Consider the following 25,322-nt stretch of genomic DNA (forward strand, 5'->3'; position numbering starts at 1 on the left):
GCAGGCTGGGTAGGTTGACATCTCCGCACGCACCCCAGAGTTAGAACCTCTCAAGGGTTTGCGGAACCCGTAATCCGACATTTGGCGCACCAGGTAGGGGTGTGTCGGATCTTCTCTTCCGTCGACCGGTCCTCTGCCGCTCCACCGACACCATGGCCGACGCCCCGAGGGCGCACTTCGATCACTGGGTCGTCCAGGCCTCCTCGGCAGCGCCCGCCGACGAGGAAGACCTCCACTCCGCTCTGCTCGCGGCCCGCACTCCGCCAGGGGTGACCGGCCGTGAGGGGTGTGCGGCGCAACCTTCTCCACTGGCGCCGCACCGCAACCGTGCCGCCGCATGATCTGCGAACTACGCTGCAGCAACCGCACCACACACGCGCAGGGAACAGGAAAACATGCGGGCAGCGGTCATCGTGGCTCGAGAGCTCTTACGGTGTAGGCTGCTAGAAAGTGGCCACGACGCCCTGCTGGAACGGGTCGCCGAGCTACTGGATGCGGCGTGCAAGGGGGCGACGCCATTCTGCACCCTACCCACGTTACAGGTGATGGTGGGGGCGCGCGCACATCCTTGGCACAACCGTCTGCCCCCTCCCAGGGCCCTTGGAGAGCCCATCGGCTCCTACCAAGCCCGCGGAGCAGCCCGCACCCCTCCGAACATGCTACCTCAGCGTGGGGATGCTTCGGGCGACATCGCCATGGGCCGCGCTGGAGTACCGGCCCCTGGTCGACAGGATCAGAGGGCGACTGAAGAAGGCGGGAATGTGAGGCAGTCGGGCGACGTTTCTGGTGCGGCCAGCCCGGAAGCCTATGTCCCCGTCGCGATGGATCCAAGGCACGCGCTGGGAGAGGGCCCCAGTCGATCCCCCCATGCCATGCTGGGCGTTGGACATACACGAGGTCGAGCTCTCCTTCGAGCCGCCACCAAGCCCCGCCGACATCTCCAACGGCGACAACCTCTGGGTACAGCTAACGCCGCAGGGGCACGCTTACGCTGACCACGGATCGCAGGTGAAGCAGGGCGCAGCTGCCACCAGGACTCTCAAGACGGCGGATCCCCCGCAGGAGCACGAAGGGCATTGGGAGCAGCGTGGGGGAAGCCCAACGGCAGGGCCCTCCTCGTGTTGTGCAGAGCAGGGCCCTGCTTGGAGGTAGGTTCCCCGCCGGGAAAGGCGCCGGCAAGCCCTTCTCCTTGGTGGGGGGCCTGCGGTCGCCGAGGATGCCGCCAGCGTCCCCCTGGCCCCTTGGTCTTGTCCTGGTTTTCGGTCTCCCCAACGGTGGTTAGGGGCGGTGCACGGCGGGTCCTCGTAGGGCGACATGAAGCAAGGCTACGGCCTGTGAAGGTCTCCGCTCGTGACACTCTCACGTAATAATGAGTGGGGCTGTACGCGCCCCGGAGTCTCCTGAGTGCCGCCCTAGGGCCTCACGGGGGCTCCCGCCCATGTCCTAGTGGAAGCACCATGCTCCACGCTGGCCGTCGACACTGTCCCCAATGACTATGCCCAGCCAGTGGAAAAACTTAGCTCTGCGCTGGTGAGAAGACTTGAAGACTAGCTAGACGCCGAATGCGGCCATTTGCTTTTGCCTCCTTTCTGTACTTGCTCATCGACTTCTTGAAGTAGTTTGATTTTCATGCGTTTATAAAAATGGGGGAAGTTTTCTCGTCTTGTATCGCTCTCTTGCCTTCAGTTCTTGCATTCTTTCTGAAGTTCATGACTGTTGCCCTGCCCTCAAGTGCCTCGCGAGTGGGGGGCTGGGTACGGTACACGCGCGGGTGTTGATTGCTCCCCCGTGGGGGCCTCGAGGGTGCGACCACCCCGTGCGCCCACCTTGCCACAGTCTGGCAGTTGGGTCCTCACGAGGCACTCTATGACAGGCCAGCAGGCCCCTCGGGAGGCACAGAACCTCGCGAGCCCGCGGCAGGCTCGCCTCAGGAGAAGGAGCGCCGCCGCGACACCAGGCCTCACTCGAGATCCACGAAACCAAAGATAAGTCATAAACAACTACCTTGCTTAACGGCCCGCAGCCCTGCGGGGTCGTGCTCCAGGCGCTACTTCAAAAGCATTTCAGGGTTTCGTACATCATAAGCCCCCCCCCCCCTTCTCAAAATGCTCTCACGAGGATGCATTCAAGTTTTTGTCATACATGTCAAAGAAAAAAGAAACACGTGCCTAGTTGGGTGCGCCTTCCTCATCACCTCCGTCCGCGCTGCTTGCGTCATGGCGGCCATCCTCCTCATCATCACTACCTGCGTCGTCTTCTCCGGCCGCAATCACGACCGTGTCGTCCTCCGGAGCAAATTCCTCTACCAAGGCATCCACATGGTCGTCCACCCACCCGTTCAGGTTGTCCTAAACAACCAAAGGCACGGGTGCTAGCACAACGTCGAAGTCGAAGTGAGGGTCATGATTGAGGAGGTGGATGAAGACACGCGAGAACACGCGCCCCAGAAGACCCTGGCTACTCTCCGCTACAAGCTCGCGAGACCTTGCAGCCCGAGCCTCCAGGCGGGTCACGATGTCGGTGAAGAAGTTGAGGTGGCTGGCGTAGTCGTTCTCGTGCGGATGAGGAGCGCTCCCATCACAGATGGTGCCCAAGGCGGAATTAGCTCTGAGTCATAGGCCCTGAAGCATCAAGGCGTGCTTGCGCTTCAGCGTCTGGAAGCGATTCGCTTCACCCGCGGTCCTCTCCGCCAGGGACATGGTGTCCTTGATCTGCTGCTAAAGGGAAGACAGCTCGGCTCGGGCGGAGGCCAAGGCAGATTCGGAAGAAATCAGGGCTTCTCGAGCAGCGCTCTCACGCTGCTCCACATTCTGCAGCTTAGCCTTAAGGGTAGAGGTCCTACCTTCAAGCTCGGCCTTGAGCAGCTCCAGATCCAGGCGGTGCCCCTCAGCCAAGTCAGCACGCGCCTTCGCCGCCCTCTCCTCCACCTCCAGCTGAACCCGGGCTTCTCGGGCGGCAACGACGTCTCGGCCGCGGCAGCCTGGCGCTCCCTCACCTCCAGCCTCTCCAACGCCATGCTGTGCTCCACGGTCTCCAACGTCAAGTCTTCGTGGCGCCTCAGGAGCTCCGCCTCGGCAAAGGCCGCCTCACCTGCTGAGGAGGCCAGAAGGGTGTGGTGCTCCTCGACTTCACGCTCAAGGGCCTCATTTGAAGACAGAAGCTCTCGCTCCCGCTCCTCGGCCGCCTCACGATGGCGGTTGGCGGCCTCGGCCTCTTCCATGGCGCGGGCGCAAGCCTTGCGAGAAGTCGCGAGCGAGGCCACGCACGCGCATCGACTTCGTCGCGCTGAAGTCTCCCGAGGTTAATGGCAACCTTCAGCTGCTATCATTAAGCGCCAAGCGGCGGTTTTTTGCCTCAAGCCTGGTGTCGACATTGGCGAGCTCCCCGCCAAGATGGATCATCGCACGCATTGCCTCACCAAAGAACTCAAAGCGCATGGAACTGCGCCCACAAGCAAGCACGAGCGCATCGCCAAGACCCTTGTCGGCCCTGGAGGCCACGGGGGAGGCGCTGGGCGCCCCGCCAGCCGCCTGCCGGGGGCTAGCCGGTGCAGCCCCACAACCCGAAGACGAAGGCCGCCCAAGGGGCACCCCCTACTAGCAATGACAAGAGGAAGGATCTTCGGTGCATCCCCGGTCTCACAGGGTGAGTCGCAGGGAGAGGGAGCAGGGAGCCCGGTTTCGGGGCACCCTCGCGGCGTCGTGCCAGCTGGAGTCGGCCCCACGCCCTGCACAGGACCAGGGCGCCGGGCGCTGTGTGTGGGCGTCAAGCTGGGATCCTTGGGGGCGCCCGCCTCCCGAGGTTTCGCCTTCGTGGGAGCACTGCAAGGCCCTGGTTAGGAGACAACACAGTGCGCAAGGAATCAGGAGCAAAGGTACTTACTCATCGGCAGCCATGTATCTCCTTGGCTTCAGTGGCCGACTGGTGCCATTGCTGCGGCATGAGGACCTCTTCCTCTTCAAGAGTGATTCAAGGCACAGGCGGGGCCTACCGGACCCCGACGAGCGATCCTCGGGAGGAGGAGCGTTTGGCGGGGCAGCCGGAGCAAGGATCCTAGGGGCTGGGGGCCCGAAAGGCTCCTCTAGTTTATGGCTCCGGATCCATTTGTGGGCTCCTCGCCATCGGCAGCCACTTCGAAGCCATCGCCCCGGATGTCAGGGGCCTCCGCCTCCAGAGCTTGGGGTCGCGCCAGCTCCGCGGCGACCCCCTTCAGGGCCTCAGGAGCCCCGATCTCCTGGGGCCTTGTTGGCACCAAGCCTCCAGAGGAGCCCTCAACAGCTGCAGCCCGCGAACACTCCCCCGCTTCTGCACTTGGGGCGCACGCGGCAGGATCGAATAGAAGGGGTGCCACGAAGACGGGGTTCTCGCAGGGCCCCTCGAGGCCCTCCGGAGGCAACCCCCACTCGTTGAATAGAGGCATCTGCCCAGCGACGGCCGCCTTGTTCGAGCACTAATAGAGAAGGCAGCCACCCCCCGGAAAGTCAGCAGGCTCGGGTTCGCCCATCAGGAGTTTGAGCACCATGCTCAAGGTCCTAGCAGCCAGTGATGGCCTCTGCAGCCTCATTGGATCCTCGACGCCTGCTAGGTCCCACATTGTGCGAGAATGGCGATGGAGGCGAGCAATGCGCTGTATGACGTATTCCTTCACCACCATCGGCGCCGTCACTTCCAGTTCCTGTAACCTCACCAACCTCTTCCAGACAAAAGCAAGGCGCTGGTCGGAGAGCTTCTCGTGGCACCAACCAGAGCTAGGCGAGGCCGGCGCCCCAGGAGTCAAGAGCAGGGGGCCAAATGCGCCGACATCCATAAGCAGCCACTGCTTCTGGAATCCCTTTGCAGCAGGCGAGAGCTCGAAGTCCATTCCCGAACCAGCAGTTGCGGCCACAACTTTGAAGGTCACGCACCCAGAGCATTGGTGGGCGTCGACCAACCGAAGCAAGAAGAAATGGCGAAATAGGGCCACAGAAGGAGTAATGCCGACCATGGCCTCGCAGAGGAAGGTGAAGACGCCAAGAAGGATAACAGAGTGGGGATCCAGATGCAGCAAGTGGATCTGGTAATGCAATATCACAACATTGAAGAAGGGGGAGAAGGGAGGAATCAGCCCCACGAGAAGAGCATGGAGATAGATGGGGATCTCGGTGGCACTCATCTCATTCACTCGCCAAGATGCAGGGCGGACGGTCGTCGCCCTCCACTCATTGGAATCGGCTGCAAGCGCGTGGCGGACCTTGTCCAGCCCCTCCTGGTTGATCACCGTTGACTGCTCGAGGGCTAGCTCCAAGGCCGATGGAGGACTGGCCGGGGCACGCAGCTTCCCCTTCTTCTTCCTCGGCTGGGGGGCCATGACGAGCGCTAAAAGAGGGGCGAGGTGCCGGCGCCGGATCTATGGACGGGGCGGCAAGATTGGAAAGGAAGAAACAAGGGCCGAGCGCGACAATCTGCGAAGGGCGAGCTGCACTGACAAGGGGCGACCACTAGGCCTGCCAGATATCAAGGCGGTGTGGGGAAGTGGAGACGCCCATATCCCATCAACCACCATGTGTCATCAAGGCCACCGGTGGTTAGGGCCCGCGGCGATCCGCACTTTCCCTTTGGCTTCGCATGAAAGAACCTAACCATAGCATGAAACATATGGATCCAAGTCAGCCCCTTACGAAGCAACGCATAATGTAGGGTTTAAGCTTTTGTCACTCTAGCAACCCATCATCTACTTATTACTTCCCAATGCCTTCCTCTAGGCCCAAACAATGGTGAAGTGTCATGTAGTCGACGTTCACATAACACCACTAGAGGAGAGACAACATACATCTCATCAAAATATCGAACGAATACCAAATTCACATGACTACTTATAGCAAGACTTCTCGCATATCCTCAGGAACAAACGTAACTACTCACAAATCATATTCATGTTCATAATCAGAGGGGTATTAATATGCATATAGGATCTGACCATATGATCATCCACCCAATAAACCAACTAGCATCAACTACAAGGAGTAATCAACACTACTAGTGACCCACAGGTACCAATGTGAGGTTTTGAGACAAAGATTGGATACAATAGATGAACTAGGGTTTGAGAGGAGATGGTGCTGGTGAAGATGTTGATGGAGATTGACCCCCTCCCGACGATAGGGTTGTTGGTGATGATGATGGTTATGATTTCCCCCTCCCGGAGGGATGTTTCCCCGGCAGAACAGCTCCGCCGGAGCCCTAGATTGGTTCTGCCAAGGTTCCACCTCGTGGCGGCGGTGTTTCTTCCCGAAAGCTTGCTTATGATTTTTTCTAGGGTAAAAGATTTCATATAGCAGAAGATGGCCACCGGAGGACTGCCAGGAGGCCCATGACGCAGGGGGCGTGCCCAGGGGGTTGGGCGCGCCCCCACCCTCGTGGCCAGGGTGTGGGCCCCCTCTGGTACTTTCTTCGCCCAGTATTTTTTACTAATTCCAAAAATAACTTTCGTGGAGTTTCATGACTTTTGGAGTTGTGCAGAATAGGTCTCTAATATTTGCTCCTTTTCCAGCCCAGAATTCCAGCTTCCGGCATTCTCCCTCTTCATGTAAACCTTGTAAAATAAAAGAGATTAGGCATAATTATTGTGACATAACATGTAATAACATCCCATAATGTAATAAATATTGATATAAAAGCATGATGCAAAATGGACGTATCAACTCCCCCAAGCTTAGACCTTGCTTGTCCTCAAGCGAAAGCCGAAATCGAAAAATATGTCCACATGTTTAGAGATAGAGGTGTCGATAAAATAAAATACGGACATGAGGGCATCATGATCATTCTTATAACAGCAACATATATATATATATATATATATTGTCATATGATTTCTTATGCTAAAGTAACAATCTACCCACAATGTCAAGTATGAATCAGAAACTTCATTGAAAACTAACAAACTATAATCTCAATCACTGAGGCAATTGCAATTTATCATAACATCGAAAAGATTCAATATAAGAGCTTTTCAGCAAGTCCACATACTCAACTATCATTTAGTCTTTCACAATTGCTAACACTCATGCAATACTTATGGGTATGGAGTTTTAATCGGACGCAGAGAAAGATAGGGGCTTATAGTGTTGCCTCCCAACCTTTTACCTCAAGGGTAATGTCAACAATAATAGTTCATGCTAACTTACATCCAATTGGATATATATATCACGATCTTTCCAACAGAAAGTGCTTGCCAAAGGATAAAATGTAAAAAGGAAAGGTGAGGATCACCATGACTCTTGCATAATGTATAAGACAAGAATAAAAGATAGGCCCTTCGTAGAGGGAAGCAGAGGATGTCATGTGCTTTTATGGTTGGATGCACGAAATCTTAATGCAAAAGAACACCACTTTATATTGCCACTTGTGATATGGACCTTTATTATGTAGTCTGTCGCTTTTATTGCTTCCATATTACAAGATCGTATAAAGCTTATTTTCTCCACACTAATAAGTCATACATATTTAGAGAGCAAATTTTATTGCATGCAACATGGCAACTTACTTGAAGGATCTTACTCAATCCATAGGTAGGTATGGTGGACTCTAATGGCAAAACTGGGTTTAAGGATATTTGGAAGCACAAGTAGTATCTCTACTTGGTGCAGAGAATTTGGCTAGCATCAGGGGGAAAGGCAAGCTCAACATGTTGGATGATCCATGACAATATACTTTATTTCAGATATAAGAAAACATAACCCATTACGTTGTCTTCCTTGTCCAACATCAACTCTTTAGCATGTCATATTTTAATGAGTGCTCATAATCATAAAAGATGTCCAAGATAGTATATTTATATGTGAAAACCTCTCTTTCTTTATTACTTCTTATTAATTGCAACGATGACCAAAACTATGTTTGCCAACTCTCAACAACTTTTATTCATCATACTCTTTATGTGAAGTCATTACTCTCCATAAGATCAATATGATCTATTTATTTCTTTTTATTCTTTCTTTTTCTTTTATTCCCTCAAGATCAAAGCAAGATAATCAAGCCCTTGACTCAACACTAATCTTTATTATATATAGCTCACAGACTCGATTACATAGAGGAATCATAAAGCAAAACTCAAAACTAAATCATACCAAAACTTTATTCTACTAGATCAAGATATTACCAAAAGGAACGAACTAAGTAAAATGGTAAAGATAGGAGTGTGATGATGATACGATACCGGGGCACCTCCCCCAAGCTTGGCAGCTGCCAAGGGGAGTGCCCATGCCCATGTGATTATGTCTCCTTCTTCGGAGGTGGTGGTGATGGACTTGTTGATGATGTAGGCTTGTCGTCCATCTTCCAAGGGATAGGCTCACCATCATAGAAGGATGATCGAGTCTCCGGGGTCCTAAAATCTGCATCCAAACTCATCCTCTTGAATCTGTATTCATACTCACAGTTTTGGTTTTGCAGGTCATAGATCTGGGCTTGGAGGTGCTCGATTTTCTCATGAAGCTTGAAGATGGTCTCCCCAATGTTCTTGGCATCTAGCTTGTTGTTGTTGGTGAACTCCGCGATCATCATCTGGTTGGCGTTGAGTCCGCGTTCCACCATCCCTTGGCACTTGAAAACTTGTTGTTCCATTGATTCGTATCTTGTCTCCATGCTTCCGGTCCTCCTTGTTCCCTCAACATCACGGATGCGCAGCACCCCCTCACGCATCTCAATGGTTTGAGGGTGTTGCAGCACAACCGCGAGGTAGGGGTTGATGACCTTCTAGAAAAACTTGTCCTTGGGGGCGCTTGAAGACGTCATGGTGGTCTAGATCTGTCAAAAAAATAGCTCAAAACAAAGATAGAGGATATTTGCGTGATACGGTGGTCAAAACCTTCGGGAGATTATATAATGAATTTTTACCGACCGAAAGAAGTATCGTGCAAGAAAACGGAGTCCGGAGAGCACACGAGGTGCCCACGGGGCAGGGGGGCGCGCCCAGGGGATAGGGCGCGCCCTCCACCCTCATGGATGCCTCGTGTCCTTCCCGGACTACTTCTTATTTTCCTATTTTCTTAAATATTCCAAAACGGAGAAAAAGTGCTATTAGAATTGTTTTGGAGTCGGTTTACTTACCGTACCACATACCTATTCCTTTTCAGAGTCTGAAACATTCTGGAAAGTGTCCCTTATGTATTCCTCCGGGGTTACGGTTTTAATAATATTAGTTTAAACATTTATAGGATTACCTGAGATATAATGTTTGATTCTTTGACCGTTCACCACCTTCAGATTTGTGCCTTCGAAGTTGTTGATTTTTATGGCACCGGAACGATAGACCTCCTCGATAACGTAAGGCCCTTCCCATTTAGAGAGAAGTTTTCCTGCAAAAAATGTTTAACGAGAGTTGAATAGCAACACATAATCACCTACATTAAACTCACACTTTTGTATCCTTTTGTCATGCCATCTTTTAACTTTTTCTTTAAACAGTTTGGCATTCTCATAGGCATGAGTTCTCCATTCATCAAGTGAGCTAATGTCAAATAACCTCTTCTCACCGGCAAGTTTGAAATCATAATTGAGCTCTTTAATGGCCCAATATGCCTTATGTTCTAGTTCAAGAGGTAAGTGACATGCTTTTCCATAAACCATTTTGTATGGAGACATACCCATAGGATTTTTATATGCAGTTCTATAAGCCCATAATGCATCATCAAGTTTCTTGGACCAATTCTTTCTAGATCTATTAACAGTCTTTTGCAAAATCAATTTAAGCTCTCTGTTACTCAGTTCTACTTGGCCACTAGACTGTGGGTGATATGGAGATGCAATTCTATGATTAACATCATACTTAGCAAGAATTTTACGAAAAGCACCATGAATAAAATGTGAACCACCATCAGTAATTAGGTATCTAGGGACTCCAAACCTTGGAAAAATAACTTCTTTAAGCATCTTAATAGAGGTGTTATGATCAGCACTACTAGTTGGAATAGCTTCTACCCACTTAGTAACATAATCAACAACAACTAAAATATATGTATACCCATTAGAGGAAGGAAACGGTCCCATATAATCAAAGCCCCAAACATCAAATGGTTCAATAACAAGAGAATCATTCATAGGCATTTCTTGACGTCTACTAATATTACCAATTCTTTGACATTCATCGCAAGACAGGACAAACTTACGGGCATCTTTGAAGAGAGTAGACCAATAAAAACCGGATTGCAATACCTTATGCGCAATTCTATCTCCAGCGTGGTGTCCTCCATAAGCCTCAGAGTGACACTTGTGTAGGATCTGTTCATGTTCATGCTCAGGTACACAACGTCTAATAACACCATCTATTCCTTCTTTATAAAGGTGTGGGTCATCCCAGAAGTAATGTCTTAAATCATAGAAAAACTGTTCTTTTGCTGGTATGTGAAACTAGGTGGTATAAATTTAGCAACAATGTAATTAGCATAATCAGCATACCATGGAGCAGTACGAGAAGCATTTATGACAGCTAATTGTTCGTGACGAAAGCTATCATCAATAGGTAGTGGGTCATCAAGAACATTATCTAACCTAGACAAGTTGTCTGCAACAGGGTTCTCAGCTCCCTTTCTATCAATAATATGTAAATCAAATTCTTGTAGAAGGAGAACCCATCTAATAAGTCTAGGTTTAGCATCTTTCTTTTCCATAAGATATTTAATAGCAGCATGATCAGTGTGAACAATTACTTTAGAATCAATAATATAAGGTCTGAACTTAACACAAGCAAATACAACTGCTAAAAATTCTTTTTCAGTAGTAGCATAATTTCTCTGGGCACTGTCTAGAGTTATACTAGCATATTGAATAACATTTAGTTTCTTATCAACTCTTTGTCCTAGAATAGCACCTACAGCATAATCACTAGCATCGCACATAATTTCAAAGGGTAAATTCCAATCAGATGGCTGAACAATAGGTGCAGAATCAAAGCTTTCTGAAGTATTTCAAATGCTTCTACACAATCATCATCGAAGACAAAAAGTAATATCTTTTTGTAAGAGATTAGTAAGAGGCCTAGAAATTTTAGAGAAGTCCTTAATGAACCTCCTACAAAAACCGGCATGACCAAGGAAACTTCTTATACCTTTAATGTCTTTAGGACACGACATCTTTTCAATAGCATCAACTTTAGCTTTGTCAACTTCAATACCTCTTTCAAAAAATTTTATGCCCCAAGACAATACCTTCATTAACCATAAAGTGGCACTTCTCCCAATTCAAGACAAGACTAGTATCTTCGCATCTCTGCAAAACTCGATCAAGGTTGCTCAAGCAATCATCAAAAGAAGATCCATAAACGGAGAAATCATCCATGAAAACCTCAACAATCTTTTCACAAAAGTCAGAGAATATAGCCATCATGCATCTTTGAAAGGTAGCAGGTGCATTACATAAACCAAAAGGCATATGTCTATAAGCAAAAGTACCGAAAGGGCAAGTAAAAGTGGTCTTTTCTTGATCCTCTTTTGACACAGGTATTTGAGAGAAACCAGAGTAACCATCTAGAAAGCAAAAATGTGTATGTTTGGATAATCTTTCTAGCATTTGATCAATAAAAGGCAAAGGGTAATGATCCTTTTTAGTAGCTTTATTTAATTTGCGGAAATCAATTACCATCCTATAGCCTGTAACAATTCTTTGCGGGATCAATTCTTATTTATCATTAGGAACAACAGTAATACCTCCCTTCTTAGGGACACAATGAACATGACTTACCCACTGACTATCAGCAACAGATAAATTATACCTGCCTCCAGGAGCTTTAGTATTTCTTTTCTTACCACTTCTCTCATCTTAGGATTTAACCGTCGTTGGTGATCAACAACTGGTTTAGCGTATTTCTCCAATTTTATTTTGTGTTGGCAAAGAGTGGGACTAATGCCCTTAAGATCATCAAGAGTATATCCAATAGCAGCACGGTGCTTCTTCAGAGTTTTCAATAATTTCTCCTCTTCCTGTTCTGAAAGGTTAGCACTAATAATAACAGGATATATCTTCTTTTCATCAAGATAAGCATATTTAAGAGTATCGGGTAGTGGTTTAAGCTCTAACACGGGATCACCCTTGGGTGGTGGAGGATCCCCTAGAATTTCAACAGGCAAATTATGTTTCAAAATAGGTCCCTGTTTAAAGAATACTTCATCTATCTCCCTTCTTTCATTCATAAACATATCATTTTCATGGTCTAGCAAATATTGTTCTAAAGTATCATTAGGAGGCACGGCAATAGAAGCAAGACCAATAATTTCATCCTTACTAGGCAATTCTTTATCATGGGGTTGTCTATGAAATTTAGCAAAGTGAAAGTCATGAGACATATCCCCTAAACCAATCATAACAATATCCTTTTTGCAGTCTATCTTAGCATTAATAGTATTCAAGAAGGGTCTACCAAATATAATGGGACAAAAGTCATCTTGTGGGGAACCAAGAACAAGAAAATCAGCAGGGTATTTAACTTTCCCACACAAGACTTCAACATCCCTAACAATCCCAACTGGTGAAATAATATCTCTATTGGAAAGCTTAATTGTAACATTGATTTCTTCTATCTCAGCAGGTGCAATATCATGCATAATTTCTTTGTATAAGGAATGAGGTATTGCACTTACACTAGTACCCATATCACATAAGCCATGATAACAATGATCTCCTATTTTAACAGAAATAATTGGCATGCCTACGACAGGTCTATGTTTATTTTTAGTATCGGGTCTAGCAATTCTAGCAGCTTCATCACAGAAGTAAATAACATGCCCATCAATATTATCATCCTAAAGATCTTTAACCATAGCAATACTAGGTTCAACTTTAATTTGCTCAGGTGGTGTAGGTGTTGTAGTATTACTCTTACGAACCACAGTTGAAGATTTAGCATGATCCTTTATCCTAATAGGGAAAGGTGGTTTCTCAATATAGGTAGTAGGAACAATAGAATCATTATAAGTGATAGTATTTTCTTCAACTTTAATAGGTGCAACTACTTTTACTTCAGTGAGAGGATTATATTTAAACCACTTCTCCTTAGGGAGGTCAACATGAGTAGCAAATGATTCACAGAAAGAAGCTACTATCTCAGAGTCAAGTCCATATTTAGTGCTAAATCCACGAAAAGTATCGGTATCCATAAAAGATTTAACACAATCAAACTTAGGTGTCATACCTGACTCCTTACCTTCGTCAAGATCCCAATCTTCAGAGTTGCGTTTAATTATTTCCAACAAATCCCATCAGAATTCAATAGTCTTCATCATAAAAGAACCAGTACAAGAAGTATCAAGCATGAAGCGATTGTTGAGAGAAAGTCGAGCATAAAACTTTTGAATAATCATTTCTCTTGAGAGTTCATGATTGGGGCATGAATGAGAGTTCATAATGTTGACTTAAGCACCCCCCAATCTTGAGCAATGCTTTCTCCTTCGCGAGGCCAAAAATTATATATATAATTACGACCACGATGAACAAGATGCATAGGATAAAACTTCTGATGAAATTCCAATTTCAATCGGTTGTAGTTCCATGATCCCATATCATCACATAGCCTAAACCTTGGCAATGCCTCTCCCTTCAAAGAAAAAGGGAATACCTTCTTCTTGATAACATACTCGGGAATACCTGCAAGCTTAAATAATCCACAAACTTCATCGACATAGATTAGGTGCAAATTGGGATGCAATGTTCCATCTCCTGTAAAAGGATTAGCTAGCAGTTTCTCTATCATACCCGAAGGAATTTCAAAGTAAATATTTTCAGTAGGTTCAGTAGGTTGAGGAGCAACTCTTTTCTCTACTGGTCGGGGTGAATATACCCCGAACAAGCCCCTCAAAGGATTATGTTCCATAGTAACAAGTGACAGTAAATTTTAGCACACTATATAAATTTTTCCTTACCAAGTTCCACTTACCAAAGGCGCTTCACTCCCCGGCAACAACGCCAGAAAAGAGTCTTGATGACCCACAAGTGTAGGGGATCTATCTTAGTCCTTTCGATAAGTAAGAGTGTCGAACCCAACGAGGAGCAGAAGTAAATGACAAGCGGTTTTCAGTAAGGTATTCTCTGCAAGCACTGAAATTATCGGTAAGAGATAGTTTTGTGATAAGGTATTCGTAACGGGTAACAACTAACAAAAGCAAATAAGGTGCAGCAAGGTGGACCAATCCTTTTTGTAGCAAAGGACAAGCCTGGACAAATTCTTATATAGAGAAAAGCGCTCCAGAGGACACATGGGAATTATCGTCAAGCTAGTTTTCATCACGCTCATATGATTCGCGTTCGTTACTTTGATAATTTGTTATGTGGGTGGACCGGTGCTTGGGTACTTCCCTTTCTTGGACAAGCATCCCACTTATGATTAACCCTTATTGCAAGCATCCGCGACTACAAAAGAAGTATTAAGGTAAACCTAACCATAGCATTAAACATATGGATCCAAATCAGCCCCTTATGAAGCAACACATAAACTAGGGTTTAAGCTTCTGTCACTCTAGCAACCCATAATCTACTTATTACTTCCCAATGCCTTCCTCTAGGCCCAAACAATGGTGAAGTGTCTTGTAGTCGACGTTCACATAACACCACTAGAGGAGAGACAACATACATCTCATCAAAATATCGAATGAATACCAAATTCACATGACTACTTACAGCAAGACTTCTCCCATGTCCTCAGGAACAAACATAACTACTCACAAATCATATTCATGTTCATAATCAGAGGGGTATTAATATGCATATAGGATCTGAACATATGATCTTCCACCGAGTAAACCAACTAGCATCAACTACAAGGAGTAATCGACACTACTAGTGACCCACAGGTACCAATCTGAGGTTTTGAGACAAAATTGGATACAAGAGATGAACTAGGGTTTGAGAGGAGATGGGGCTGGTGAAGATGTTGATGGAGATTGACCCCTCCCGATGAGAGGATTGTTGGTGATGACGATGGTGATGATTTCTCCCTTCCGAAGGGATGTTTCCCTGGCAGAACAGCTCCGCCGGAGCCCTAGATTGGTTCCGCCAAGGTTCTGCCTCGTGGCGGCAGTGTTTCTTCCTGAAATCTTGCTTATGATTTTTTCTAGGGTAAAAGACTTCATATAGCAGAAGATGGCCACCGGAGGACTGCCAAGGGGCCCACAAGGCAGGGGCGCGCCCAGGGGGGTAGGGCGTGCCCCCACCCTCATGGCCAGGGTGTGGGCCCCCTCTAGTACTTTTTTCGCCCATTATTTTTTATTAATTCCAAAAATAACTTTCGTGGAGTTTCAGGACTTTTGGAGTTGTACAGAATAGGTCTCTAATATTTGGTGCTTTTCTAGCCCAGAATTCCAGCTGCCGGCATTCTCCCTCTTCCTTTAAACCTTGTAAAATAAGAGGGAATAGGCATAAGTATTGTGACATAACATGTAATAATAGCCCATAATGCAATAAATATTGATATAAAAGCATGATGCAAAATGAACATATCAGGGGTTCTGTCATCCCCATTTCCAAGTTTATGATCAATGTAAACATGATGCAAATACTCTAATGCATGAACTAGCTAGGCTGTGACAACTCACCCCCACTCAGAAAAATCTCGTCTCGAGATTTAGGATCTGTAGGACCTTGAGAAGAAGTGTCTAGAGGGGGGGTGATTAGACACTAAGTACCAAAGTTGTAGTTTTTAGCAATTTTAAGTTTAAGTGGATTTTAGGCACAAGTTTAACATTCACAACACATAGCAAGCAAGCATGCAAAGAGTATATGAGCAGCGGAAAATAAAGCATGCAACTTGCAAGAATGTAAAGGGAAGGGTTTTGGAGGATTCAAATGCAGTTGGAGACACGAATGTTTTTGGCGTGGTTCCGATAGGTGGTGCTATCGTACATCCACGTTGATGGAGACTTCAACCCACGAAGGGTAACAGTTGCGCGAGTCCATGGAGGGCTCCACCCAAGAAGGGTCCACGGAGAAGCAAACTTGTCTATCCCACCATGGCCGTTGCTCACGAAGGACTTGCCTCACTAGCGGTAGATCTTCACGAAGTAAGCGATCTGCTTGCCCTTACAAACTCCTTCGTTCAACTCCACAATCTTTGTCGGAGGCTCCCAAGTGACACCTAGCCAATCTAGGAGACACCACTCTCCAAGAAGTAACAAATGGTGCGTTGATGATGAACTCCTTGCTCTTGTGCTTCAAATGATAGTCTCCCCAACACTCAACTCTCTCTCATAGGATTTGGATCTGGTGGAAAGAAGATTTGAGTGGAAAGCAACTTGGGGAAGGCTAGAGATCAAGATTCATATGGTAGGAATGGAATATCTTGGCGTCAACACATGAGTAGGTAGTTCTCTCTCAGAACTAGTAAGTTGGAAGTGTAGGTTTGTTCTGATGGCTCTCTCCACGAATGAAGAGGAGGTGGAGGGGTATATATAGCCTCCACACAAAATCTAACTGTTACACACAATTTACCAATCTCGGTGGGACCGAATCAACAAACTCGGTCAGACCGATTTAGTAAATCTAGTGACCGTTAGGATTTCCGGTGGGACCGAAATGCAACTCGGTAGGACTGATATGGTTAGGGTTAGGGAATAACGTAATCTCAGTGAGACCGATTACACAAACTCCATAAGACCGGTTTTGGTAATTAGCTAACCAGAGAGTTGGTCAGGCAAACTCGGCGGGACCGATTACTCAAACTCGGTGGGACTGATTTTGGTAATAAGTTAACCAGAGTGTTTGCATTGTAATCTCGGTAGGACCATTGCTCAAACTCGGTAAGACCGATTTTGATAATGGACATACACAGAGAGATTACAATCCCATCTCGGTGAGACCGAGATCCCTATCGGTGAGACCGATTTGCCTAGGGTTGGTGGCAGTGGCTATGACATCTGAACTCGGTGGCGCCGGATAGAAAGAATCGGTGTGACCGATTTTGGCTTTAGGTTTAGGTCATATGTGGATGTGAGAAAGTAGTTGAGGGTTTTGCAGCATATCACTAAGCACATGAAGCAAGAGGCTCGTTAAGCAACACCTCATCCCTCCTTGATAATATTGGTTTTTCCTATAGACTCAATGTGATCTTGGATCACTAAAATGTAAAATGAAGAGTCTTGAGCTTGAAGCTTTAGCCACTCCCTAGTCATTAACATCTTAAAGGAGTTCCACATCCTTTAGTCCATGCCACTTCATTGTTGAACTTGTCTGAAATATACTAGATAAAAGTGTTAGTCCAACAAGAGACATGTTGACATTAATTACCAAAACCACCTAGGGAGCACTTGTGCTTTCAATCTCCCCCTTTTTGGTAATTGATGAAAACATACATCAAAGCTTTAGATAAGGATATAAAGAATAGCAATTAAAGCTTTGGAAAGACATGTAACAAGCATAGGCTCCCCCTACATGTATGCAATCATGTGAAATATAGAATATAGAAGCATGTGAGAGCATAACCATGGCAGAGTAAGCAATGTGTTACATGTATCTTGGCCATATGCATCAAAGCAAAGAATATTAAAGAAAATACCTTCATGCTCATGAGTCCTTCTTACAAACAGTTTGTACATCAGCAAGAATTCCTCATACACATGATTATGATGCATATACTTACCTTGTAGTCTTGAGTTGTCTTAGGATGGAATGAACCTGCACAAAAAGGGTTAGATAACACAGGTACATCCACTAACCAGGGCAAACAGAAGAACCCACAAGAATACCAAGACTGGGATGACATGTAGAGAGTGAGTACTAACTACCACATTGGATTAGACATGTCCCCAAGAGTAAATATATGCAATGAATTTAAATGATTTCTTTCCCTTATATGTCTTGCTCCCCCTGAATCTAGCATGTGATATTGGGAGAAGATAGGGAACAGAAAATCAGAGCTGAAGAATATGAATGAACAGAGCTAGTGCAAACTAATGCAAGTAAGCACATATGAACATGTCTTTCTCCCCAAAAGACATGTGGCATCTCTCTTCTTGAACACCAAGCATCTGGGATCCTTGAGAAATACTTTCTACTTGAGTATTTTCTCCCCTGGAGATCTCTCTCTCCCCCTGTGGAAGTGATATTCTCTGATGTGATCTCTCTCTAAATGATAAGCTTTGATGTGATCTCTCTCTCCCCCTTTGACATCAATTTCCAAGAAGGGCTTCTGGAATTTGTCGTGAATGGTTTTGATCCTTAAGTCACAGCACAAAGCATTTGTAAAAATGTGATGCTTGTAGAGGACAAGATTCATTGAGTGGAGCTGGAACAGACGAAACCCAGAATAAGTGGCAAACTGTTTTTCCTGTGGTGAAATCGGTGGCACCGTGTCGGGGGGGGGGTGCTGATCCACCAACACCTATGGGGACAGGGCCCCTTTCGGTTCGGTGGGAGGCGGAGAGCGCACAAAGAGCGGATCGAGGCGGTGCACGCGGGCGATTTTACCCAGCTTCGGGCCGCACGGACGTGTAAAACCCTACTGCTGCTTGTCTGTGTATATTGGATTCTTGCTCAGGAGCGATGGACGCTGCCAGACTGAGCGTGAGAGTGTTCCTGGTGTTGAATGAGCCAAACTGGCCGAACCTCCCCCCCTCTACGTTGCGCTTGGGCCTCCTTTTATACTTTCAAGGGGTCACCGACAGGTGGCAACGTAGACTAGAAGGGTAAAAATGGAAAAGGATGCGGTAGGTGCAGCTACCGCTACTGTGGATATAGTGCGCCCTACCTAACTCTGACGGCAGGGGACAAGAGCATTAAATGCCTGTCTGAGTCTCCTAAACAGTGCAAAAGGTGACCGTTAGGAGCGCCACCGTTTGCCACGATGGGCTTCTCTTCATCTTCGCTTGCCACCACGTACCCCTAGCTGCACGGCCTCCTGCCACGTGTGCTTGGGAGAGTCCCAGAGCGACACGTTAGCAGGTGTGCTGGAGCGCGGACACGAAGTGGGGGTTTCCCGCGGCAAGCTCCTTGCCGCGGCCGTCGTCTTGTCGCGTCCGGAAGCTTGTCGCTCGCCGGATCTTGCCGGGACACAGGGCGCGTCGCGGCAAGCTTTTCTTGGTATGCCTTGAGTGGCCTTCCCGGCAAGCTCCTCTTGCCGGGATCTTGTCTCTTCCCGGCAAGATCCTCTTGCCGGGGCCTTGGTTGTCCTTCCCGGCAAGCTCCTCTTGCCGGGGCCTTGGTTGGCCCTCCCGGCAAGCTCCTCTTGCCGGGGCCTTGGTTTGAGTACTTTGTTCTTGAATGGTCTTCAAGGGAACCACAGAGGGTCTTGGCGGTCACCCGGCAAGCCTTGCCGCGGGGTGCTGCGACTGCCCGTGCACGAGTTCGGGATACTAGGGTACCCCTACTCTAGTACCCCGACACACCGAGTTGTATGCTTTGGTTGTACCGAAAGAATTCGGTTGGACCAAAAATAACTAATCGGGGGAACCGAGTTCATCGCAGAGAAAAGACTTATCACCTCAGCTCACTAGACTAATAGGATCTCACAAAGATTTGCAAGGAATTAACTAAATGATATGCAATGAATTGGATGCATAAAATGCAGAGCAAACAAGAAGAAAAGAAATAAATCTAGATGAAGTTTTTTTTGAAAGGGGAAACAAATATGCATGAGAGAAATGCAAAAACACAGAGACGAACACAAGAGAACTTCATCTAGAGATGGTCGGCGACAAAGTCACCTATGTTAGAGTATATTGACTTAGGAGTCAAGTGATATCACTTGATCATAGGTCATACTCATCGTTTAAGCTCAAAATGGGGTTACCTTTTTTCGTTCAAGCATCTTGATGTATTCACATCTTGTCGAGTTGCTTTAGCTCATGTCTTGGAGTAAAGCTTCTCTAATATGGAATAACATACCTTGGTTGGTGGTGTTGATCATGTAGTTGAACTTATGTGGGTTGCTCAAGGTTGATGTGGCTCATCAAGAGTTGGGAGCACCACTTGGAATTTGAGTCCATCTACCCATGGGTTAGTTCTTGCAAGGAAGAGCACTTGTGTATCCAAAAATGACAATCATGAAGCTCAACATACAACTTGTCAAAGGATATGTTTGAATGGTTCCACGCTTCCTTGTCTTCAACCACCTTTGTATAGAGACTTGGTGATGTAGAGATTGCTCAAGATGTGAGTTGGTTACAATCTCATGGAATTTGATTCAACCAAGAACCTACATGGGTTAGATAACATGCAAGATGCAAATATGTCCAGGATATAAGATTTTCATCATAAGAGAAATATCAAGGATTAGTCATAAGCTCATGTCTTGCATGTATCCAATGGAGTTTCTACTCCAAGTTTGAAGCATCAATGATGTTCAATTCTCCTCTCAACCTGCAAAACACTTTCTCATCAAGAGGTTTAGTGAATATATCCGTTAATTGCTTTTCGGTGCGAACATGCTTAAGATCAATGTCACCCTTAGCAACATGATCTCGAATGAAATGATGACGAACTTCAATATGCTTAGTTTGAGAATGTTGCACATGATTATGTCCAATTTTGATAGCACTTTCATTGTCACAAAGCAATGGAACATGTTTCACATATATCCCATAATCTTTAAGAGTTTGGGTCATCCAAAGTAATTGAGCACAACATGAACCAGCGGCAATGTATTCCGCTTCGGCGGTGGATAAGGATACCGTGTTTTGTTTCTTGGAGGACCAAGACACAAGAGATCTACCAAGAAATTGACAAGTACCCGAAGTGGACTTTCTATCAACCTTGTCTCCGGCATAGTCCGAGTCGGAGTAGCCAACAAGATTGAAAGAGCCCCTCTTAGGATACCAAATGCCAAAATTTGGTGTATGAATTAAGTATCTCACTATCCTTTTCAAAGCCTTAAGATGACATTCTTTAGGAGCAGCTTGATATCTTGCACACATGCACACACTTAGCATAATATCGGGACGTGAAGCACATAGGTATAACAATGAACCAATCATAGAGCGATATACCTTTTGATCAACCGGTTCACCATCTTTGGTAAAATCAAGATGTCCACTAGTAGGCATGGGTGTAGACATAGCTTTGCATTCTTGCATATTGAACTTCTTGAATAAGTCCTTAGTGTACTTCGTTTGAGAGACAAAAGTACCTTCCTTAGTTTGCTTGATTTGCAACCCCAGAAAGAATTTGAGTTCACTCATCATTGACATCTCAAACTTCTCTGACATTAGCTTTCCAAACTTCTCACTAAGATGAGGGTTAGTTGATCCAAATATGATATCATCAACATAAATTTGGCATACAAATAATTCTCCATTAACCCTTTTAGTAAAAAGAGTAGAATCAATTTTCCCAATTTCAAATCCCTTTCCAAGAAGAAACTTAGTCAAGCATTTGTACCAAGCTCTAGGAGCTTGTTTAAGACCATAAAGAGCTTTGCGAAGTTTATAGACATGATTGGGTTTCTTAGGATTGACAAAGCCGGGAGGTTGTTTAACATAAACTTCCTCCTCTATTTCACCATTTAGAAAAGCACTTTTAATGTCCATTTGGTACAATGCGATATCATGGTGGTTAGCATAGGCAAGTAAGATGCGAATAGACTCAAATCTAGAAACGGGAGCATAAGTCTCACCATAGTCCATACCTTCGACTTGTGTGTAGCCTTGGGCGACGAGACGTGCTTTGTTGCGAACTACTTGTCCGTCTTCATCTTGCTTGTTGCGAAACACCCATTTGGTACCGATGATGTTGTGGTTGTTGTCGGGCTTCTCAACCAATGTCCAAACTTGGTTTCTCTCAAAGTTATGTATCTCTTCATGCATAGCGTTTATCCAATCCGGATCTTCCAATGCTTCTTCGACCTTCATAGGTTCAATGCTAGAGATGAAACAATAGTTTTCGCAAAAGTTAGCTAAACGAGTTTTAGAGCGAGTGATTCTCCCAGTTTGAATATCATTGTAGATTTGCTCGACGGGATGGTCTTTAGCAATCCTTGCTCGAACTCGTGAAAGCTTTTGCTTGGGTCTTGGTTGTACATCTTCTTCATCTTCTTCTTCTTCTTGATCTTCTTCATTGTTGGCATTGTCGTTCTCTTGTCGTGGTGGAGAAGGAGGTTGTTGACTTTCTTGATGCACTTCCTTGTTTTCTTCATCTTGGTGTGTCCCACTTGTGGATGCTTCCGTATCAACTCTTGGTTCACCTTGTCATGAAGTAGAAGCTTCCACTTGGATGGACGAGGTACTCTCCTTCACCTCCGTTGGACGAACCTTGCCAATAGACAAGTCTTGGATTGCTTCCGAAGGATCCTTGTCTCCTACATCAATTGGCAATTGCTCTACTTGCGAGCTGTTAGATTCATCAAACTTCACATCTACCATCTCTTCAACCTTTCGGGTGAAATTGTTGTAGACACGGTATGTGTGAGAGTTTGAGCCATAACCTAGTAGGAAACCTTCATGAGACTTCGAAGCAAATTTAGAACGACAATGCTTATCAAGAATGTAGCACTTTGAGCCGAATACTCGAAAGTATCCAACTTGGGGTTTGTTACCGGTGAGGAGCTCGTATGCCGTCTTGCCGAGTAGCTTGTGAAGATACAAGCGATTTATTGCATGACAAGCTGTCTCAACCCCTTCTGCCCAAAAGTGCTTCGGTGTCTTGTACTCATCAAGCATCGTTCTTGCCATTTTGATGAGCGTCCGGTTCTTCCTCTCAACAACTCCATTTTGTTGAGGTGTGTACGTAGCCGAGAACTCATGTGAAATCCCTTCTTCGTCAAGAAAGGTGTCCACATTTGCGTTCTTGAACTCCGTTCCGTTGTCGCTGTGAACCTTCTTGATCTTCACTTCAAACTGATTTTGGGCCTTCCTAGCGAAGTTTTTGAAGATCTTTTGGACCTGCAATTTATCATCGAGAAAGAACACCCACGTAAATCTTGAAAAATCATCACTATCACTAGACCAAAAGAATTTCCACCGAGACTCTTGTAAGAGTTGGGACCAAAAAGATCCATGTGAAGTAGCTCAAGTGGCCTCCTTGTGGTCATGATGTTCTTCACGGGATGCCTTCCTCCAACCTGTTTACCTGCTTGACAAGCACTTCAAAGTCTATCCTTATCAAATATGACATCGTTAACACCAAGGATATGATTCCCTTTAATAAGCTTGTCAAGGTTTCTCATGCCAACATGACCTAGTCGTCTATGCCATAACCAACCTTTTGAGGATTTAGCAATGAAGCAAGTTTTAGGTTGAGCCTTTTTAGTGAAATCAACAATGTATAGATCACCTCTACGTATGCCGGTAAAGACCATTTTATGATTGTCTCTACGAAACACTTGGCAATCTACTTCAGTAAATAGGACATTGAAACTGAAATCAGCAAGTCTAGATACTGAAAGTAAGTTGTAGCCAAGAGATTCAACGAGCATAACATTCTGAATGGAGCTGTCATGTGATATGGCCACCTTACCGAGGCCAACCACCTTACCCTTTGAGTTGTCAACGGAAGTGACATACTTTCGAGGACTATCATTTTCAGCAAGCTCACGAAACATGTCTTTATCTCCGGTCATGTGATCGGTACATCCACTGTCAAGGAACCATTCCTTTCCTCCTGCCATATATCCCCGAAGGTTTGCCATAAGACCAAAATGTCTCATTGCATCATCAAGATCAAAGTCATCATCATCATCCTCATCATAGTATCCATGTTCAACATCGTCATGTGGTGGATCAATTCCTAGTGAGAGTGATTCATTAATATGAGTTTGACAATAATCTTGCTTATGAATTCTAGTGGCTTCGGAAATAATATCGCTAATAATTCCAACATTTCCTTTGGCACGCATAAGATTTGTAAGTTCAAATAGACAATCACCGAACATAGGATCATTGGAATTCATCTTACTCAAGGCAATAGACTTATGAAGAATTTCATCAAGATTTTTCAAAGAATAATCAGGAAATCGTTCCTCAAGAAATTTCCATATAGTGTAAGCACACTCAAGAGTAGGCAGTTTTCCAACCAAGTTTCTAGGCAAGCCTCTAGTGATAAGATTAACAGTTCTAACATTCCTAATCATGTCAATAGACTCATCAAGGGTAGGATGCATAGGATCAACATAAGGTGCACAAGGACTAGCAATGTACTTGTTCAAATGATATTGATTGAAAATTACAAGCATCTCATTTTTCCACTCATGAAAGTACTCTCTATCAAGAATAGGCACTCTATGTCTTAGACTCCCCAAAGTAGACTCATCCATCTTCCTCCAATGGTGATTAAACCAAAGCAATGGAGACCAATGCTCTGATACCACTTGTAGGACCTTGAGAAGAGGTGTCTAGAGGGGGGGGGGTGATTAGGCACTAAGTACCAAAGTTGCAGTTTTTTAGCAATTTTAAATTTAAGTGGATTTTAGGCACAAGTTTAACATTCAAAACACATAGCGAGCAAGCATGCAAAGAGTATATGAGCAGCGGAAAATAAAGCATGCAACTTGCAAGAATATAAAGGGAAGGGTTTTGGAGGATTCAAACGTAGTTGGAGACACGGATGTTTTTGGCGTGGTTCCGATAGGTGGTGCTATCGTACATCCACGTTGATGGAGACTTCAACCCACGAAGGGTAACGGTTGCGCGAGTCCACAGAGGGCTCCACCCAAGAAGGGTCCACGAAGAAGCAACCTTGTCTATCCCACCATGGCCGTCGCCCACGAAGGACTTGCCTCACTAGCGGTAGATCTTCACGAAGTAGGCGATCTCCTTGCCCTTAAAAACTCCTTGGTTCAACTCCACTATCTTTGTCAGAGGCTCCCAAGTGACACCTAGCCAATCTAGGAGACACCACTCTCCAAGAAGTAACAAATGGTGCGTTGATGATGAACTCCTTGCACTTGTGCTTCAAATGATAGTCTCCCCAACACTCAACTCTCTCTCATAGGATTTGGATCTGGTGGGAAGAAGATTTGAGTGGAAAGCAACTTGGGGAAGGCTAGAGATCAAGATTCATATGGTAGGAATGGAATATCTTGGCCTCAACACATGAGTAGGTAGTTCTCTCTCATAACTGGTAAGTTGGAAGTGTAGGTTTGTTTGGATGGCTCTCTCCACGAATGAAGAGGAGGTAGAGGGGTATATATAGCCTCCACACAAAATCTAACCATTACACACAATTTACCAATCTTGGTGGGACCGAATCAACAAACTGGTCAGACCAATTTAGTAAATCTAGTGACCGTTAGAATTTTTGGTGGGACCGAAATGCAACTCGGTAGGACCGATATGGTTAGGGTTAGGGAATAACGTAATCTCGTTGAGACCGATTACACAAACTCGGTAAGACCGATTTTGGTAATTAGCTAAGCAGAGAGTTGGTCAGGCAAACTC

The sequence above is a fragment of the Triticum dicoccoides genome, chromosome 1B (assembly GCF_002162155.2).
Source record: "Triticum dicoccoides isolate Atlit2015 ecotype Zavitan chromosome 1B, WEW_v2.0, whole genome shotgun sequence".
Classification (NCBI taxonomy): domain Eukaryota; kingdom Viridiplantae; phylum Streptophyta; class Magnoliopsida; order Poales; family Poaceae; genus Triticum; species Triticum dicoccoides.